The 4,875-nt window shown below is 35.4% G+C and overlaps 1 non-coding gene across 1 annotated transcript; it reads left to right on the top strand.

Moving 5' to 3' along the window:
* The first annotated feature begins 1,050 nt into the window (after nucleotides 1-1,050).
* LOC148562177 (small nucleolar RNA R71) lies at nucleotides 1,051-1,158 on the top strand. Its single transcript, XR_015887429.1, has one exon. It is a non-coding gene; the product is annotated as a small nucleolar RNA R71 (small nucleolar RNA).
* The last annotated feature ends 3,717 nt before the right edge of the window (nucleotides 1,159-4,875 follow it).

Raw genomic sequence — 4,875 nt, 5'->3', positions numbered from 1 at the left:
TTCATCCTCCCAAGTCTTATTACCAAATAACTTGGCATTCAGCTTCATGATTGCTCTTAGATATTTAGCAACTTGCTCTTCAGTGATGTCTTCATCCTCTTCAGAGGAAGAATATTCATCAGAGCTCATGAATGGCAGAAGGAAGTTTAATGGAATCTCTATGGTCTCTGTATGAGCCTCAGATTCCTTTGGTTCCTCAAAGGGAAATTCCTTTCTGTCCAGAGGATGTCCCATGAGGCTTTTCTCACTGGGACTCACGTCCTCCTCACTCTTTCCAGGTTCGGCCATGTTGGTCATGGTTATGGCCTTGCACTCTCTCTTGGGATTTTCTTCTGTATTGCTTGGGAGAGTACCGGGAGGAGTTTCAGTAATCTTCTTACTCAGCTGACCCACCTGTGCCTCCAAATTTCAAATGGAGGTCCTTGTATCATTCATAAAACTTACTATGGTCTTGGATAGATCAGAGACTATGGTTGCCATGCCAGAATGGCTCTGTTCAGAATTCTCTGTCTGTTGCTGAGAAGATAATGGAAAAGGCTTGGTATTGCTAAACCTATTTCTTCCACCATTATTATTGAAACCTTGTTGAGACTTCTGTTGGTCCTTCCATGAGAAATTTGGATGATTTTTCCATGAATGATTATAGGTGTTTCCATAGGGTTCTCCCATGTAATTCACCTCTGCCATTGCAGGGTTCTCAGGATCATAAGCTTCTTCTTCAGAAGATGCTTCTTTAGTACTGTTGGATGCAGCTTGCAATCCATTCAGACTCTGAGAAATCATATTGACTTGCTGAGTCAATATTTTGTTCTGAGCCAATATGGCATTCAGAGTATCAATTTCAAGAACTCCCTTCTTCAGAGGCGTCCCATTGTTCACAGGGTTCCTCTCAGAGGTGTACATGAACTGGTTATTTGAAACCATTTTAATGAGTTCCTGAGCTTCTGCAGGGGTTTTCAAATGAAGAGAACCTCCTGCAGAATGGTCCAATGACATTTTTGACAACTCAGATAGACCATCATAGAATATACATATGATGCTCCATTCTGGAAGCATGTCAGTAGGACACCTTTTGATCAATTGCTTATATCTTTTCCAAGCTTCATAGAGGGACTCACCTTCCTTCTGTCTGAAGGTTTAGATTTCCACTCTAAGCTTGCTCATCTTTTGAGGTGGAAAGAATTTGTCCAGGAAAGCACTGACCAGCTTTTCCCATGAGTTCAGGCTTTCCTTAGGTTGTGAATCCAACCATGTTCTAGCTCTGTCTCTTACAGAAAAAGGGAAAAGCATAAGCTTGTAGACCTCGGGATCAACTCCATTGGTCTTAACAGTGTCACAGATTTGCAAGAATTTAGCTAAGAACTGATGAGGATCTTCCAATGGAAGTCCATGAAACTTGCAATTCTGTTGCATTAGAGAAACTAATTGAGGCTTAAGCTCAAAGTTGTTTGCTCTAATGGCAGGAATTGAGATGCTTCTTCCATAGAAGTTAGAAGAGGGTGCAATAAAGTCACCAATCATCTTCCTTGCATCTCCACCATTGTTATTGGGTTCGGCCATGTCTCCTTCTTTTTCGAAAATTTTTGTCAGGTCCTCTCCATAGGGTTGTGCTTTAGCTTCTCTTAGTTTCCTCTTAAGAGTCCTTTCAGGTTCAGGATCAGCTTCAATAAGAATGTCTTTATCCTTGTTCTAGCTCATATGAAAAAGAAGAGAACAGAAAAGAAGAGGAATCCTCTATGTCACAGTATAGAGATTCCTTTATGTGAGTAGAAGAAAAGAAGAATAAGGTAGAGATAGAATAAGAAGAATTCGAACACAGAGAGAGGGAATTCGAATATTAAGAAGAGGGAGAAGAAAAATATTTTATTTAATTAATTAAGTTATAATTCGAAATTATTAAAAGAAATAAAATAAAATTAGAATTTAAAATAATTAGTTAATTAAAAGGAAATTTGAAAAAGGGGTTAGTGATTTTCGAAAATAATGAGAGGGAAAAGTAGTTAGGTGATTTTGAAAAAGATAAGAATTTTAAAATCAAACAAAAAGTTAAGTAATTAATTGAAAAATATTTGAAAATCAATTTTGAAAAGATAAGAGGTTAGAAAAGAATTTGAAATTGATTTTGAAAAAGATATGATTGAAATTATTGAAATTTAATTTGAAAGGGATTTGAAAAGGAAATTAAAAAGATTTGATTTTTGAAATTAAAGTTGATTATTTGACTAACAAGAAACTAAAAGATATGATTTTTAAAATTTAAAGATTGATCCTTTCTTAATAGGCAAGTAACAACTTGAAATTTTTGAATCAAAATATTAAATGTCAACACTTGAATTAAAAAATATGAGATAAAAATAAGAAAAAGATTTTGAAAATCAATTTTTAAAAGTTTTCGAAAATATATATAGAAAATGAAAAAGATTTGATTTTTGAAAAAGTTTTGAAAAGATAGGATTTTTAAATTGAAAACTTTGACTTGACTAATAAGAAACAAATAAATTTTAAAACTTTTTGATTAAATCAATTCAAAATTTTTGAAATTTATGAGAAGAATAAGGGAAAGATATTTTTTTATTTTTGAATTTTTAATGAGGAGAGAGAAAAACACAAAAATGACACACAACATGAAAATTCAAGATCAACACACATGATGCATGCAAGAACACTTTGAATATCAAGATGAACACTAAGAACATTTTGAATGTCAAGATGAACACCAAGAACTTATTTTTGAAAATTTTTATGAAAAGAAAAACATGCAAGACACCAAACTTAGAAATTTTCAATGTTTAGACACTAACAAATTGAAAATGCATATGAAAAACAAGAAAAGACACAAAACATGAAAGTGCAAAGATCAAACAAAGAAAATCATCAAGAACAACTTGAAGATCAATGAAGAACATATGGTGAATTTTTGAAAATTAAAGAAAATTATAAAAGCATGCAATTGACACCAAACTTAAAATTTGACATAACTCTCTAACAAGAAACACAAAATATTTTTGGTTTTTATGATTTGTAAATTTTTTTGGGTTTTTTGAAAATTAATTTTGAAAAAGGAAAATAAGGATTTCAAAATTTTTAACAAGAATTCCAAAAATCATGCAATGTTAGTCTAAAACTCCGGTCCAAGAATTAGACATGGCTTACTAGCCAGCCAAGCTTTCAGTGAAAGCTCCAGTCCAAAACACTAGACATGGTCAATGGCCAGCCAAGCTTTAGCAGATCATTACATTCAACAGCAAGATTGATAGAAATCAACAAGCTCTTGTGATGATAAGTTGAAACCTCGGTCCAAAAGATTAGACATGGCTTCACAGCCAGCCAGGATTCAACATATCTCATGAAACTCTAGAATTCATTCTTAAAAATTCTGAAGAACATAGAATAATTTATTTTTTGAAAATTTTTTTCGAAAATAAAAATAATAAAAACAAAAATGCTTAAAATTAAAATAAAATTACCTAATCTGAGCAACAAGATGAACCGTCAGTTGTCCAAACTCGAACAATCCCCGACAACGGTGCCAAAAACTTGGTACGCACGTTCATAATCTCAATTCTTTTTCACAACTCCGCACAACTAACCAGCAAGTGCACTGGGTCGTCCAAGTAATAAACCTTACGTGAGTAAGGGTCGATCCCACGGAGATTGTCAGCTTGAAGCAAGCTATGGTCATCTTGTAAATCTCAGTCAGGCAGATTCAAATGGTTATGAGGTTTTGATAATTAAAATATAAATAAAATATAAAATAAGATAGAAATACTTATGTAATTCATTGGTGAGAATTTCAGATAAGCGTATGGAGATGCTTTGCTCCTTCTGAATCTCTGCTTTCCTACTGCCTTCATTCAATCATTCATACCCCTTTCCATGGCAAGCTGTATGCTGGGGGATCACCGTTGTCAATGGCTACCGTCCGTCCTCTCAGTGAAAATGGTCCAAGTGCGCTGTCACCACACGGCTAATCATCTTTCGGTTCTCACTCATGTTGGAATAGGATCCATTGATCCTTTTGCGTCTGTCACTACGCCCAACACTCGCGAGTTTGAAGCTCGTCACAGTCATCCCATCCCAGATCCTACTCAGAATACCACAGACAAGGTTTAGACTTTCCAGATCTCAAGAATGCTGCCAATTGATTCTAGCTTATACCACAAAGACTTCGATCTTTCGGAATGGAGGCTAAGAGATACACGCTCAAGCTATTGCAGATAGAATGGAAGTGGTTGTCAGGCACGCGTTCATAGGTGAGAATGATGATGAGTGTCACGGATCATCACATTCATCAGGTTGAAGTACGAGAGAATATCTTGGAATAAGAATAAGCTTGAATTGAATAGAAAAACAATAGTACTTCGCATTAATTCATAAGGAACAGCAGAGCTCCATACCTTAATCTATGGGGTGTAGAAACTCCACCGTTGAAAATACATAAGTGATAATGGTGTTCATTGGTTTCGGCCCCAGAGGGGGAACCAGAATAACCAAGACTTCGAATACAATAGTAAAAAGTCCTATTTATACTAAACTAGTTACTAGGGTTTACAAAGATAAGTAAATAATGCAGAAATCCACTTCTGGGGCCCACTTGGTGTGTGCTTGGGCTGATCATTGAGCTTTACACGTGTAGAGACTTCTCTTGGAGTTAAACGCCAGGTTGCATCCTGTTTGTGGCGTTTAACTCTGGTTTGTAACCTGTTTCTGGCGTTTAACTTCAAAATAGGGCAGGAAGTTGGCGTTTAAACGCCAATTTTCATCATCAAATATCAAGAAAAGTATGGATTATTATATATTGCTGGAAAGCCCATGATGTCTACTTTCCAACGTAATTGAGAGCGCGCCATTTGGGTTTCTGTAGCTCCAGAAAAT

Source organism: Arachis ipaensis, chromosome B6 (assembly GCF_059453495.1).
Source record: "Arachis ipaensis isolate K30076 ecotype BB chromosome B6, ASM5945349v1, whole genome shotgun sequence".
Taxonomy (NCBI): domain Eukaryota; kingdom Viridiplantae; phylum Streptophyta; class Magnoliopsida; order Fabales; family Fabaceae; genus Arachis; species Arachis ipaensis.
The sequence above is the reverse complement of the archived record's forward strand: the minus strand, read 5'-3'. Positions and strand labels throughout refer to the sequence as shown.